We start from the raw sequence: 16,815 nt of genomic DNA, 5'->3' as shown, positions 1-16,815 counted from the left end.
TCTTATTTCTTTATACTATCTTATTATTATTACGATCTTATTTCCAAATTGTAAATTTTGTATATTTAAAGAATAAAGACATTTAATAGTAGTATATATAGACTTATTTTGCTCAATATGATAAAAAATTGGATTATGATTTTCCTTGACAAGGAAAGTAGTAAATAAATAATTTAGTAAGTGATATTAAATTGATAGTACTATTTTGATGAGACGTGCTTGAAATAGCACAGTGCTAGTTGTATAGTTGGTGACATTTGTGTTGTGAGGACGGAGGGAAACTTTTGTAATTTAGAGAAAGAAAATGCGTTATGCTGGCCCCACTGGGCCACCCGCTTCCTTACCGCGACCAGAAACGACCTGGGCAATGGACTTGATTCCTCCCCGCTCCGTTGGCAATAACGTCACTCCTGGAGCTGGGACCATTTCGAGCCTTTCTTTTTTCCATTTCGCCGAGGAAAAGAGCGAGAAACCGCGGACCCCGCGCAATCGTTCTAGTGTCCGGGTCTCGTCCCGACCCATTTAATATTGTTATTTGTTCAGTGAACCGTTTTGGAACACCCACAACTTAGAAAGCCTTACCAAGGATACGTACTGATCTTACAACATCCTGGAACTGAAGGATTATCCTCCAGCATATGAAGAGATAACAGGTAATTGTAATCTTAGTCAATACCGTTCGGACTTTATACCAAACAGCATGAAATAAAAAATAATTAATTTTTCAAATAATACAGACTTGGAGAAGAGAAGAAATTTTCATTTTTGAGAAATTTTTCACATTGCCTACAATCTTCTTGCATTGAGAATTAATAGTTCTCTGATAGTTGTAAGAACGACACTATTTGAAAAAGGATAAATAAAAAATAAATAACTAGAACTAGTCAAATTCAGGATTCAGAAGCGATTGATCCATTTAATTCCTTTCTAAATGATATTCACCGGATTAAATAATTCACTTTCCAACTTTTTTACTTACAAACAGAGTCACAACGAAGTTAAGTCTCGCCATAATTTAGAAAGTTAGTAAAAAGTAAAAAAAACTTTGTTAAGCTCTTCTTTAAACTTTCAGTTAAAATTTGACGTTAGCAGGTGAACTAGTCAGATGCAGGATTCAGAAGCGACGATCCATTTTATTCCTTCCCAAATAATATCCACCGGATTAAATCATTCACTTTCAAAATTTTGACTTAAAAAAAAGAGTCACAACGAAGTGTAGCCTCGACATCATTTATAAAAATAGTAAAAAGTAAAAAAAAAACTTGTAGCTCTTCTTCTAAGCATTCAGTTATGCAAGTAAAATTTGACGTTAGCAGGTGAACTAGTCAAATTCAGGATTCAGAAGCGATGATCCATTTAGTTCCTTTCCAAATAATATCCACCGGGTTAAATCATTCACTTTCCAAATTTTTACTTAAAAAAAGAGTTACAACGAAGTTTAGCCTCGACATCATTTATAAAATTAGTAAAAAGTAAAAAAAAAACTTGTCAAGCTCTTCTTCCAAGCATTCAGTTATGCAAGTAAAATTTGACGTTAGCAGGTGAACTAGTCAAATTCTGGATTCAGAAGCGATGATCCATTTAGTTCCTTTCCAAATAATATCCACCGGGTTAAATCATTCACTTTCCAAATTTTTACTTAAAAAAAAAAGAGTCACAACGAAGTTAAGTCTTGACAAAATTTATAAAATTAGTAAAAAGTAAAAAAAAAAAAAAAGCAACTCGTTAAGATCTTCTTCAAGCATCCAGTTATGCAAGTAAAAATTTGACGTTGCCAGGTGAACTGGTCAAACACAGGATTCAGAAGCGATTGATCCATTTAATTCCTTCCCAAATAATATCCACCGGATTAAATTATTCACTCTCCAAATTTTTACTTAAAAAAAGAGTCACAACGAAGTTAAATCTCGATTTTATAAAATTAGTAAAAAGTAAAAAAAAAAACAACTTGTTAAGATCTTCTTCAAGCATCCAGTTAAGCAAGTTAAAATTTGACGTTGGCAGGTAAACTGGACAAATGCAGGATTCGGAAGCGATTGATCCATTTAATTCCTTTCTAAATGATATTCACCGGATTAAATAATTCACTTTCCAACTTTTTTACTTACGGAGTCACAACGAAGTTAAGTCTCGCCATAATTTATAAAGTTAGTAAAAAGTAAAAAAAAAACTTTGTTAAGCTCTCCTTTAAACTTTCAGTTATACAAGTTAAAATTTGACGTTAGCAGGGGAACTAGTCAGATGCAGGATTCAGAAGCGATTGATCCATTTAGTTCCTTTCCAAATACATTCGACTTTTTATAATTCGAAACCCAAGGGACCAGAAAAATAATTTTAAGTATCAAAATGTACGAATTTCGATTTGCGATTGATCCATTTAGTTCCTTTCTAAATAATATCCACTGGAATCGATCGGCCCTACCTTAATTTCTACTTTAAACAAAAATGGAACGATGTTAACGAAGAATTTTTGTCTTGTCATAATTTAGAAAATTACATCTTGATCAGCCTTACGTCAAAGCATTTTGTCATATAAGTTCAAATTTGGCCAGGACACCGACCCACTGGATTAAATCAGACAATGACCAGATTTTTACTTTTAAAAAATTGCAATTCAGTTATGTCCCAAAATAATTTAAAAAAAAGACAAACAATTTTGTTTAAAACTACCGTAATGATTGACTTAAATGTTAGTGTTAACTATTTTTAAATTAATTCATTGGAATGGATTAGCCAATTTGTATATATTTCTTTAAAAAAACAACAACAAACTTGTGCTAGACGCTATTTTATAAAATTAAAAACATGATAAGACAATTTGAAATAATTTACGAAAATAATAACTATCTTGTTCATTTCTTCTAGTAAAAAAATTTTCAGTTCAAATTTATTCAACTGATCCGATATTAAAATATTAAAGTACATTTAAAAGTAAAAACATTATATATTGCAATACTAATGTTTTCAGCCTTAAATATCAAGTTTTCCAACAAAATTCGTTCGTAACATTTATCAAATTTAAAAAATTTTGTTCAGTACTTAATAAGATGTTTTTAAATTTGGTAAATCATGTTATGGAAAAAATTCATTTTTCACAAATAAAATTTTGGAAGTAGGCTGATATTGGAGTAATTTTGAAAAGAACTAAATTGATCACTAACATCTGAATCCTGAATTTGACCAGTTTACCTGGTCACGTAAAATTTTAACGATTATAACTGAATGCTTTGTGAGAAGAGCTGAAAAAGATTGTATTTACTTTTTTAAATTAAGGCGGGCTTCGTTGTGATTTTTAAAAGTAAATATTTGGCAATTGATTGATCTGATTTGATTGATTCCCGGAGGGCGCGTTTTTTCAAGAACGGAAATCTCTTTTTTATTACTCATTTCGAAAATAATATATTGAATGGATCAGACCATTTCTGTTCTATTTTTAATGCCAAGACAATGCTCATTGAACGACGTTTTCGTCTAATTCGTTCAATTTCCGAAATTAAAAACAACCTTATTTAGATTTTGAATCAAAAAGTGATTTTCAGTTTATCTTTCGAATCAGAAAGTTGCACATATTATTATATTTTGAAAGAGTTTCGAACATTTGAACGCGGAATTTCTTATTAAATAGTTTAACCCAATGGGACGTTTATCAATTGAAATTCAGTTTTGCATAAATCTATTCTGAACAATTTAAATGCAAAATACTTACAAAAATCAATACGTATTATTGAATTATATTATTATAAAATAAATATCTTTTTATAACCATCTTTAGGTTGTTAAATTGTAAATTAAATTTTGTCCAATGAAGGAAAAATCTATATAAAATTTTCTTCAAGCTTCCGCGAGTAGATTAACAGCAATAAACACAAAATAAATTAGTGCTACGAAGGAGATGTTTTATGCATTTTGAAAATTATAATTGCATAATTTTTTTAAACAATTCTAGAAAGAAACATTTTATTTTTTAATATGAGCTTAAGGAATTTCAAAGCATGTGTGTACGTCGTTTTATGATATGAAATTCGGTGTGAAGTGATGATAGAATATTGATGACCTATAATTTTATGCTGTTATGAGTTTTATGCTGAATAAATTATGTTTCGTACAAGCCAGATTTGAACCCAAACTCATATAGAGAAGATTCTTGTAATTTTTTGCAAATATGAAAAAAATTAAAATTTATTTTTACAATTAGTAAAAATTAGTATTATATATTTTTGCAGAGCATTAACTATAATTTTTTGAGTTTAATTTATTTGCAAATGTTGAGTACTTAAAATTTAGTTTTACGTATTAAAAATTTATTTTGATTTTATCAGTTTTCGTTTCCAAGAGTTTTTGTGAATTTTATTTCCAATGGCGTTTCTAGAAAAACATCCAACCCTCCAAATAAAAGACTTGACTCAAGGCATTTGTTGTTGAGGTAGACGTTTGATAAAAAAAAACGATATATTTTTATCTATTTTACCCCAAATATTGTAATTTAACGTAGTATTGTATGTAAAACAAAACTGATTTAGAATGTAGAGCGTCAAACGTGTCAAACTGAGCAGGAAGGAAAGATAGTAATATCTTAGAAATAAGCTGATAGTGAAATTGGTTTTAAATTATCTAAAAACACCAGATGTAGTTTTATGGACTTATAGTTTATATATCTTGAATATTTACATAAAATGTAGGTAATAGCACAACGAAATTCAGAATTAATAGAATAGATAGAACGAAATAATAGAATTATTCGTTTATAGAAAAGTCAAGTCTCATCATGGGAATAACGACAATTCATCCTTACGTTGGAAAAAGATTTTATTTAAATTTGGATTTTTGTTTATATATATTGTCTACATCATTAGGCAGTTTGGAAATTTTTGTAAATAGTTTAATAAAGTTTAAAATTGAATAAAACCTCAGACTCAATATTATTGTGTATTGTGTATTAAAAATGCACGAATTAGCACAAATGGCGATGAATCATCGCGTAGAATCAAATAATAAAAATTTGTTCCTTGGAATGTGGCTTAATTCAAAACGAACTACACGTTAATGGTTAAAAAGAAAGAAAATATAAAAATGTTTTCACTGCTTATGTAATTTCAATAAAAAGTAACAATAGTAATTGGCTTTTGATTGGCCAAAAGACTTGGTCCTGGAAGAATTTCTTCCATCCACCTATTAAAAAAAGAAAAGGAAAATGAACTATTTTGGGCGTTGGAGTTTGAGATTGTAAAAAATGTCGTCCAACTGGTGCAGCTTACACAATCTTAAATGTCAAGGATATTCATTTAGAAACGGAGGAGCAGAATTTATAAATTGAACAATAAAATTAAATTTCGACATATCAAATGACCTCGAGGCTTTTAATTTCTCAAGATTTCGTAAAATTGCCAAGTAAACGAGTTAAAAAAATATTTTATGCGTTATCAGACATTTTTAATTCAGTACTGAATTGGGCCAACTCGTTGATATATTAAATTTGAAATGGCAAAAATCGAACTTCTTTATTACAATTACAGTCTGCAGAAAGGACACGGCTAGCCAAAATGTCAGCAAAATTTTTAACTTTATTATTCTTTGGAAAATATTGACAAAATAACCCACAGACCAACCAATAACAATTCCGAAATCTTTAGATCTTTGCAACGTCCAACTGGTTAATTTCTTTCGGTGATTTTGTCGGCCTAACCTTGTTGTTTTGATATGTTTCGCCTTTCGCCATCTTCAGTGGTTAAAAAGCGGGACTACAAACTAAAGTTCATCACTCAGACTTCTGGAAGAAATCGCTTAATTTATTTTAGTTGCCACATGGTACCTCTTCTACCAAAATATGTTCGTTTAATTATGGAAGTGTATAATATTAAACCCTCGCCGAAGAATATAAAGTAATCTGGAGTGAGTGTGTGACGTCTGTAGAGTAAAAGTAAGTTATTAGCACGAATGGAGTGGGTTCAACCCAGTCCCAAGAATATCAAGTACTCTGGGAGAGCGAATGTGGTCAGACTTTTATGTTTGTATCGGGTGTTTATATTAATTTATAGGAATGAATGTAATTTATAGGCAATTCACTAATTTCGTGGTCCGCTTGACCAATTAAATTGAAAAATGGCAAAAGGAGGGAAAACCCATAAGGTGGGGTTGAGATGGGGAGTTGATGTCCGAGTGGATCGATGTCACGATAGCTCAGGTGGTAGAGCAGCGGCGTATCTAGCCGAAGGTCGTGGGTTCGAATCCCTCTCGTGCCATTAACTTTTTTCATCTCAACTAAAAACCTTAATTAATTGTAATGTATTAATTGGTCAAGCGGACCACGAAATTAGTGAATTTAATGAATTAAAATGAAGTACACTTCACTAAAGCTCTCCGTCGCCATTTCAATTGTCGTCGAGAATCCAAACCGATTACACGACATTTGAAAAATGGCAAAAGGAGGGAAAACTCATAAGGTGGGGTTGAGATGGGGAGTTGATGTCCGAGTGGATCGAGGTCACGATAGCTCAGGTGGTAGAGCAGCGGCGTATCTAGCCGAAGGTCGTGGGTTCGAATCCCGCTCGTGACACTGACTTTTTTATCTCAACTAAAAACCTTAATTAATTTAAAGATATTGTTGTACGTTGCGTAATCTTGATGCACGGCGGCAGGCATAGGATCGCTGTTCCGGTACCTCATGGCTATAGGGATTTTAAAATATATATTTAAAAATATTACAGTAAAGTAAAAATAGTAAAAAAATTTAAAATACATTGTGTTTACGTTAATTTATTGGAATTAATGTAATTTATTAGTGAAATGAAGTGGTGGTTTAAACCCGCCCCGAGGAATATCTCTGAGGTACAAAGAGAAGCTAGCATTCTAGAATATCGACTTAGTTTTCATATAAAAGCAGAGAGTCAGTAACAGAACATTATATGAAAAATATGCGTGAAAGACCAGAAAAAGAAGCAAAGCCATTCAGAGCACAAAGAGCTGAGGCCATTACTGCCCCCCTAAACTTCTCATATTATGATTATTATTATATTAATTAACAATATTATTGTGAAAGTGAACCCCAGTTGTGCGCGGTTAACATCTTCGGGCTTATATGGCATCCTTATTTTTTCTATTTCTGTTCCGGAACATTGTTTAGAATCCGGAAGGTGAGGATAGCAGGTGGTTGTCCTTAGTTGAGACGGAGCGTGAATGCCACGGCGAACGACCCTGGTTGAACTCCAAAGTAAAAAAGTACAAATGTTCGACTGAACCGTCCGTAATAGGGAATCGATTATAGTTAAATGTTCCTACTCGCCGCAACATCCCGACAATCTCTTGGTCATTGGTCTAAATATTCTCAAGCAATAATTGGCCGCCGACAGGCCTCGCTGGTTAGAGACAATAGTTTCACTTTGAACTGGTTACAAAATCACAGGAATCCGTTCGGGTTTGAGAGTTCATAAGACGGTGCGCTGAATTATTTGGGTCAACTTTGATACAATCTACTAAATTCTCAAAATCAATTCAAATAGATTTAAGAGATTTAATCGTTTTTTTCCTTTTGAAAGATTTTATTCCATAAGGATGGCGAGATTTTTAATTATCAGGCCATGTGGATAGAAATATCTTCCCTTGGCTCACACACATGTTCGCAGTTTACTTGTTTTGTCGTGTTTTGTTTATTACTTGTTTATAAATACAATTTTATAAACACTCTTAAATATAAAAAAATATTATAAAATAATTATAAATTATTTAAATTAATAAGCAACTGTTACGTAGCTATAGCGAAAAGTTATTATATCAATGTTGTTATTTGTAAAATGAGAGGTTTTCCATTCTAAAAATATCGACCGATTTAATAGTACAACGAAAACAAAAACAAATTTAGTGTTAACTCGTTTTAATGGTTTGTATACGTCAACGAGAAAAATTATATTTCCACACTCTTATGGTAGAAAAATTCGTTTTTAAAGTATGTACCGAACATACTATGTGGAGTGGGTTCGACCCCGCCCCGAAGTATATTGAGTACTCTGGGGAGTGAAGATGACCAGACATTTATATTTGTGTCGGATGTTGTGCTTATGTTGGTAGGAATGAATGTAATTTATTGAAAGGAAGGGGTTGTTTAACCCTACCACGAGGAATATCAAGTATTCTTGGACATAAATTATTGGCCCGTGGGTAGGCAAAAGATTTTCTATATTCGAGGAATTGTCCCCAAGAATCTCCGACAATCGACTGGCCAGGCGATGTTGTATTCTAGCCTGGTCGTATTTGGCACTATTTGATTACTGTACGCTTTACTGTGGCCAATACCCTACAGGTTTCACAAAGAGGAGGTTCTCTAGCCATTAGGTATTCAAGAGTGAGCCTACTGTGCCCTATTCTCAGATGAGTCAATACTGCTTCTTCAATAATGTTTGACTTGAAAAAGTACTTTTCTATCGAGACCAGATGTCTTGTTGAAACATCTCAATATTATAAAGTTCGTATTTATCTTGAATATATACTTCTATTCCATTGCTTCCTTTTTGAATTAACATTATTGAAGGCGGAAGCGTTTCGATAATACGAACAATAAAAAAAAGAGGTCATCTATTTTGTTCAATGTCTCCTTTATAATTTTTCAAGTTTATCAATTGGCATTAAAAAATTCAAATTATTTAAGAAGCTATAAGGCTACACCCATATGAATATTATAAAATGAAACTATCACTAAGTCTGCAGCTTTGAGAACAAACGTGAATTTAATTAGTTTCACGTGATTTGTGGCTGGGGCTAAATGTTTCTTTTTCCTTTTTATATTCCGCGTGTCATCTGAGATGGAAAATTTTGAGAGCAGTTTCAGCAGCCCCGAAGGTGGACGAGTTGAAAAGTAGGTTCTGTCCTGCGTGGGGGTCGTAGCCATGGCAACTTGCGAAATCCGGACCCCTCCATTTTCTTTCAAAACCGAGAGCCGTTCGACACAATTAAACGAGCGGATTACTCTTCGATTAATGTCGATTTAGCTTTTATCAAATAATAGATCTAAGGAAATGGTTGATTGACAAGAGAAGGATGTGTGTCAAGTACACTTCTTAACTCACATGCTTATTTTGGATTTATATCTCCTCAAATCTGCACATGCATGTACATATATACACACATGAACAGAGAAGAGCTTCTCGCAGACCACCGGCAATTCCAACTTTTGATTACTTGCAGGCCCCTAGAATCATCCACCCCGGGTGTTGGCAGTCCGAAGACTGACCTCTGTCTTATCCGTCCACACACCGAGGTTAGGCGCAGTGTTGTCAACAGTTAGGACAATTCAGCACCAACGCAGTTCTTAGATCCAAACTCTCTTTCCTGTTTACATACTATTCAATAAATTAGGGTGGTGGAGTACTCGATATTCCTCCATCATCGTATCACCAGCCATCTTCCATTTCATATTCACGCCATATGATAGGTACACTAAACTGTAAGTATTACATATAATAAAACAACAAGGGATCCAAAGATTCGTTGCAGTGCTGAGCACAATTCTTATATTGGGGGGGGGGATTCCTACTTGCTCCCTATATGCAGCCAAGCAATGACACCCTTTAATTATATGGGACACAATGAGCACTGTTTCTTGCATGCCGGACACATACATGCCGGAGTTTGGTTCAAAAGTAAGTATCCGTGTGTCAACCGCCTATGGACAGGCACATGCTTATTCATTTGCTTGTTGTGTATTTTTTTGTACATTAGTTGTCTATTGGTCTAGTTTCAAAGTAAACTTTTTAATTATTGATAATAATTATTTAAAAAAACGCACACCCAAGAAAAAAAATGCAAAAACTATTGACAATAATTTTTATTTATTTATTTGTAGCCTATACATACTTGTACATAATACAAATGTGATCACAATGTATATTGTTCACCGCTCGGTCACAGCACTAACACTGATGCCAGCGCTCCACCCGGTGGACTCATGCCATGAGAAGCCAGCCAGTGCTGACACTCATTTTAATGGATTAAGGAGCAAGGAGGTTTCGGGGCCATCGTCGTTTTAGGCGACGTGGTGGATTCTCGGGATGGGAATATGTGGAGAGGGCTATCGCTAGGATAGGGTTAGGATGGATCGATAGGTTGGTATGAAATTTTTGGAACGGAAATGGATCAGTTCGTGGACAAAAGGAACGTTGAGGTCTTTGTGGACAGTGAGGTTAGAGACGTAAAAAGGAGCTTTGACGATTTGTCTGAGGATTTTTGACTGGAAGGACTGGATACGCTGAATATTGGATGGTTTGGCGGAACCCCACAGTTCCACACGTATGTTCATAGTGGTCGCAGTAAAGACTTGCATAAGGTCAGTTTAGTGCTCATGGTCAACCCGGATTTTGGTCCTAGTAGTCTGCGTAGTTGTCCAAGTCTTCTGTTGAGTTGTTGTCTTTTAAGTCTTGTGTGAGGATTCCACGTCAGTCTGCTGTCAAGGAATAGTCCTAGGTATTTGACTTGAGTGGAAGTCGGTAACTCTTCATTGTCGAGTATAGTGGAGGGCAAGACTGCTTTTTCAAAGTGACCGTACATTGGATGCACTTTTCTCCGTTTAATCTTGTCCTCCACTTTTTGCACCAACCTTCGATGAGCTCAAGGTGTTCTTGGATATTAGAGGTAGCTTGGGTAGGATTCAAGTTAGAGGACAAAATTGCGGTATCGTCCGCGTAGGTGGTAATGATGGTTTTGGGGTGAGTATGTAGGTCAGCAGTATAGATGGTATAAAGGATAGGACCAAGTATACTCCCTTGTGGGACACCGGCTTGTATTGGCCTGATTTCAGAGAACTCGTTACCGCACCTCACTCTAAAGCAGCGGTCTGTTAGGTAGGATTTCAGGATAAGGTAATAAGGAGTGGGTAGGAAGCGTTTGGGTTTATAAAGTGTGCCCGGGTGCCACACCCTGTCAAAAGCTTGTGCAACATCTAGGAACGCACCCAGGCAATACTCTTTGTTCTCAAGAGCAGAGGAAATGGTGTCCACTACTCTAAAACCTATTTACAATAATTAAAAGAAGGAATAACAAAAAGTAATATACTTATTAGGCTTATTATGTATTTACATAATTTTATAATCACTTAACAAATGAAAGAACATCAAGTCATACATTTTGATAGAACACATTCCAGAATAACAGCGGGCACAACATTCTTTTCTAATTATCAGATAGACCGTGGGTGCTTCCAGGGGCTGCGGTCCAGTGGATACCAATGGATCTACCAGTTTGACGAGGCCGTTACTCATCTGCGACTAATTCGCCTTTAATTGTCTCCATTATCCAACCAGTTATCGGATGCAGGTCCGTGAACATGATGTACGTGAGCAAGACACATGGAATTGTTTTCTATGTAATTAACGTCGGGTTGACATTTCACTCCCGAAGTTCATCAGATCTATAGTTGAACTTATTAACCCAGTGTTCATCCATTATTGGGTGTTATTAATAAATCCGTTGATTAGTAAAGACAGTTGTTTTAAAAAAAGTTTTAAATTTTAATTAGTTAAAAAATATAAAAGAAATATATTAAATACATTTATTTGAAGAACATCACTTTCACACCTCTTACGAGAGCTTGCTACATTAGTACACTTTAGTTCATCAGTTTCTTCCATCCTCGGAAATATTGCAGTTGAACCTAAACCCTAAAATAATAACTAAAGTATTCTAAAATTTCGATTTTTTTAAACATTTTATAGTTTTAACAATTTAAAAAAAATCATACTTACATATAATTGCCATGGAAACGTGACTAAACACTTTTTGATATTGTTTATAAACATTTCGTAGGATTTCAGCCAGTATTTCGAAATGGCGGATGGTATTGAATTCCAAGACCGTAAAGCAGAAATGCGGTGTCAATTTAGGAAGACAAAGGAAAACGTACAACTGTTGATGAAGTACTGTGAGCGTCCTGCGAGGAAAACCCCTAAAGAGACCTGTACCGCTTTGGACAAAGTCACTTTTTGTGACACAGTCCCCGCCGACGCTCCGAAGCCCCTCCTCGCTCCTGTTACTCTTTTGAATTATTCTTCCACTATACCCATTATGGAAAGGGCGGCGCTTGTGCACAAAGCGTTGAGGCGCAGAAGAGGGAAAGTACACAGAGTGACCGTTCAGGACAACACCGATAACGAGGACGAAGTGTGCGAAGAGACCGACGATCATCTATGGGACGTATCCGACTTGGCGATTAAAGAAAATGAGGGTTTGAAGGAGAATCCTGTGATTTTGAGAACCAAGAAGACATTGTCCGAATTGGGCAGAGACACGATGATTGGATCGAAATTTAGAAAAATGTTGACCGAGTGCCTGCATGACTGGAGATTGACGAAAGAAGTCTACGCGTCGTTGTCGACAGTACGGTCGTTAAGAGACATTTTCCAAAACCACTCTGTCGCTGACGTGGACGCTTCTAGAAGTGCAGAGGTACGGAAAAATTTAATCAACGAAATTTTGGGAGATGAAAATTTGCTAAAGCTCGCGTCCAGAAGTTTCGAATGCCGGATGTTAGTTAAAACTTTCGAGAACGACTATACAATGGCTGGTAAATTAGCGAAGTGCACAGAGGTAAAAAATATCCTCGACGAAGCAGATAAAAGTGATTTGTTGAAGAGGAAAATATTCGAGATGAATAAAAATTTCAGAAAGGAAGTCAAAAGAAAAGCCACGGAAACGCCGATGAGCCCTTGGGTAGATTTGCCTCAATGGTTCGCCCTTTTGACGTCGGTGAAAAACAAGAATCCGCCGAAACACGTACAGCCGTTTCTCCTCATAGACTGGTCGATGGAAAACAAAACCGCTTCTATGTACAGATTTCATCAGGAGTACAAGAAAAAGGTAGACCGTAGAATGTTGGAAGACTTTGTAACAGAGACGGCTTTGCTCGTGTCGGTCGAGGACAGGAAGAGGGTCAACGAGACACTGCAAGACGCCACGTTCGATTGCGATGTCAGCACAGCGGTCGAAATGTTAGACGAGGCCATCGCACACAGAGAAGCGATTTTAGACGAAATCGAAGGCGTGAAAGCCTATCTCAAGAAAGTCGAAGACATCGACGACGACGGTCTCAACTTCGACACACTGTACGAAAAGCCGCGGAGGCCCGAACGTGTTCTATCTTTTGAAAACATGTTTTGTAACGATCTCCGCCCTATGAACGCCTGCGAACTGCTCGACGAAATCATCCGTCCGAAATTGGAGCCATCTCCCACACCCGAAGACAAAGAACCTGTCACACCGGTCAAGACGGAAGAGGGCAAGGGAAAATACGTCATGACCGAACACCAAATCGAAAAGAATCAATTGTTAAGTAAATACGCAAGATTGTCAGTAGATCGGATCAAACCCGTCCCTAAAATATCGACTAAAACTTTCGTGGAAGTGAGAGAAGATGAATCTGAATATCTGAACAGTACGGATGAGAATACGAGCGAGTTGAGAGTCACCGGCGAGTCGAGAACAGCAAGCGAGTCGAGAGTCACAAGCGGGCCGGGTAGAATAAGATTCGCTGCTGATCTCAAGTCGCTCATTTCTTCTAGCCACACTTCCCAAAATGAACCTAACACTAATGAACTTATGCCGAAAGCGCAGTCTCAGATTAGAAGCCAAGACGTTTATGAAAAGAAACATTCAAATTCCGACGCGAACCATCCCACCTCGGCAAAAACTATCTAGATTTTTCTCAATAAATTTATGCTGTTACTTGGTTTATTATTCTATTTCATAACATAGCGCAATTTTGTATCTACAGGACATGTACATTCATTATTTTTAAATTTGCTATTTCCGTGTGAAATATTGAAGATGTACCATAAAAATATGATAGTCTGGGAAATGGTCTTTGCGTTCCCTGCGTATACGTAGCTACTGAGCAATGTCGAAGTGCCTTCCGGGCAATCCGAAGATCGAAGGAGCCCATTTTCTATTCAAGGACTTATCTCGATAGTCAGAGTTGGAATGAAGGAATTCGTGGGCTATCCCATTTACAATTAAGGAATCCACATCAGCCCTGTTTCAATTTTAAATTTTTATAGATTACTATAGTAAAATGTCTGAACTGTTGTTTTACAATATCTTAAAAAACTTAATGCTAGAAAACTAAAACATAATTTTTACCTATGTAATCAGTTTCGCTTATTTACCTTTGAACAAAGCACAAAGATAAATGAGATATTTACCTAATATTGAAGAATCGGTTTTATAACGGAAAAAATGTCTGAACTATGTATTTCAAGAAAAATATGAAATGTTCACAGATTTAATTTCAGACAGCCAGGCAACCATAAAAGCACTATGGCCTTAATGCGCATGCTGTCAACTCCAAACTTGTCTGGGAGTGCCTAAATTGCCTAATGACTGTAGGAAAATATAAGATTACTTTAAAGTGGGTTCCAGGCCATGAAGGTATAGAAGGAAAATAATAAGAACCAACTAGCTAGTCAAAAAAGGGTAGCCTTCTCACCCATGGGGCAAAAACCACTATTTGTGCACCAGAATGTGTACAATTGAACTGGAAGAATGGTTTGAGAAAAAACTAAAGTACTATGCATGAGGCAAGAGTTCTGTAAATCTCTCAAAAAGGGAGGCGAAGCAACTCGTCACTCTCTCTCTCTCAGCGGGCAGGATTTGAGAAAAATTAATGGCCTCTATACAGACCACTGGCTTATTAATTATCACTTGAAGAAAAAGGGTAAAATAGAGGCAGAAACATGTCAAACTGTCAGTAGAAACCTGACATCGGCACATAACTTTTGTAAATGTGAGGCAGTGGAGGTAGAGGCACCGAGGAAAGTGCTTAGTCTTATAAAAATTGCACTTTCCAAGGTATGGATATAATTTATAGGAGTTCGAGAATAGATCTATTTAAGTCAAAGAAAATGTTGTCATCGTTCGCTGAAGACACAGCCCTGTACGTTCATGGTGGAAAATAGACGCCATAGTAAATCGACTGACTGACTCTTCATAGACTACTAAAATATTTCCACAGGTGGAAAATACAAATCAATGTAGGCAAAATACAGGCAATTTTGTACACCAAAAGCCGACCTACAATACATCACCAAATAATAATAGATAACCAAAGCATAGAGTGGACGAACAGAGTAAAATACTTAGGTATAACTTTAGACAGAAAACTTAACCTTCCCATTGGATATCTATAACTTCGTAGATAAATGTAAAGTACTAATAGTTCAACTATTTTCTTTATTAAATATAAATTCAACACTGAGTGTTGAAAACGTACAGTTATTGTAGAAAGTACTGGTAAGACCAATGCTGACGTATTCGACAGCCACATGGAGCTTCACTAGTGAAACTAATTTTAAAAAATGGCAAATATTGCAAAATAAATTCCTAAGGTTTGCTGTGGATGCGCCTAGAAATACACCCAAATTTAAACTTCACAATGACACAAGTGTACTTACATTAACGATAACTTTCCAATTAATTACGGTTTTTTGTTGAGATAAATGACAAAAAGGAGGGAAAATTCAAAAGGTGGGGTTGAGATGGGAAGTTAGTGTCCGAGTGGATCGAAGTCACGATGGCACAAGTGGTAGAGTAGCGGCGTATCTAGCCGAAGGTCGTGGGTTCGAATCCTGCCCATGACACTGACTTTTTTATCTCAACTAAATACCTTAATTAATTGAAAAACATTAATTGGTCAAGCGGACCACGAAAACTAGTCGAATTAAGGATAACATAAAAGAAATGAATGCTAAATTTTTCATTAAAAATGTAATGAGTGAAAATTTAGTATACAGAGTTAATAATTGTAAACAAAAAATAATTCAGACTATATTAAGAACTTAAAACTAAGTGTAACTCAGGGTTGGGTTTTTGTAGTCCAGTTTTCCCAACATTTAAATCGTAAGGCATTATATATTCTTTATTTATTTAATCGAGAGGTGAAGTATTATTACTGGTACTCTTGTTTCTAACTTGTAAATATGTATATGCATTTATATGGACAGTATATAAATAATTTTGTATATTTAGGCCACAGTGGTGGAAAGAATTTTTATAATTCGTAACCAATCCCCCGAGCCAAAAAAATATCAATACAAAACGTACAAAATCTCATTTATCTTTTTCTTTCCGTTCCAAATGTGTGCATTGTCCGGTATGTCTCATTTCTTTAAATGACTTTGAAAACATACATACAATTCTCCTTGAAATATAAAAATATGCATCTTTTTAAACGTGAACATTTATAATAATATTATTTCCAATTAACACAATTCACATTTTTTATAATTAGGTGTAGAAAGTACTATTGACTGAACATGCTTGCACAAGAACAAGTCCGGTCCTACTGAGAAACCCTCCGTCATCAGAGCGTGTTGTTACAATGATTAATTATAAAGAGCAACCTTAATTAAAACGAAAGTGTATGTTTTATCTATTCCGAAGTTTTTGCTCAATCCAGGCTGACGATTGGAGCCGATTGTAAACTGATACTAGCACGAATGCGTTCTTGATTGATAGCAGGGTTTCAAGAAATTCCAATAGATTTTGAAATTGTTCAGAATATTAATAATAAATATGAAAAGAACGAATTGCAATCGCCACATTTATAAAAGGTATTACGACTAATGTCTGAACAGCGAAAAAAAGAAAGGTATGAAGTGAATCAATTGTTGATCCGAAACATATATTGTTAAATCCCAAGCCAAAACAAAGTATACTTGTTATGGTATCGATCAAATGTTACAGGAGGGGTGGGCTTTCGCCGAGGTATCCTAATGGAAGAAGGGCGGCCCTATCACTTTTGGGACGAACCACTTTCGATATCAGCCACGCGATACGCTACCA

The 16,815-nt window shown here is 35.5% G+C and overlaps 2 protein-coding genes across 4 annotated transcripts in view; one reads left to right on the top strand and one right to left on the bottom strand.

The window, feature by feature from the left end:
- LOC106668417 ((11Z)-hexadec-11-enoyl-CoA conjugase-like) overlaps positions 1-16,815 on the bottom strand; it is a 77,744-nt gene that overhangs the window by 43,332 nt on the left and 17,597 nt on the right. The window lies entirely within an intron of this gene.
- Positions 348-16,815, top strand: part of LOC106668413 (solute carrier organic anion transporter family member 5A1) — a 136,008-nt gene continuing 119,540 nt past the window's right edge. For all 3 annotated transcript variants that reach the window (XM_014397122.2, XM_014397123.2, XM_014397121.2), the window contains exon 1: positions 348-653. The gene's annotated coding sequence lies outside the window, so the exon portion shown is untranslated. The remainder of the gene's footprint in view (positions 654-16,815) is intronic.

This window comes from Cimex lectularius, unplaced genomic scaffold (genome assembly GCF_000648675.2).
Source record: "Cimex lectularius strain Harlan isolate CLEC.00 unplaced genomic scaffold, Clec_2.1 scaffold36, whole genome shotgun sequence".
Lineage (NCBI taxonomy): Eukaryota > Metazoa > Arthropoda > Insecta > Hemiptera > Cimicidae > Cimex > Cimex lectularius.
The sequence above is the reverse complement of the archived record's forward strand: the minus strand, read 5'-3'. Positions and strand labels throughout refer to the sequence as shown.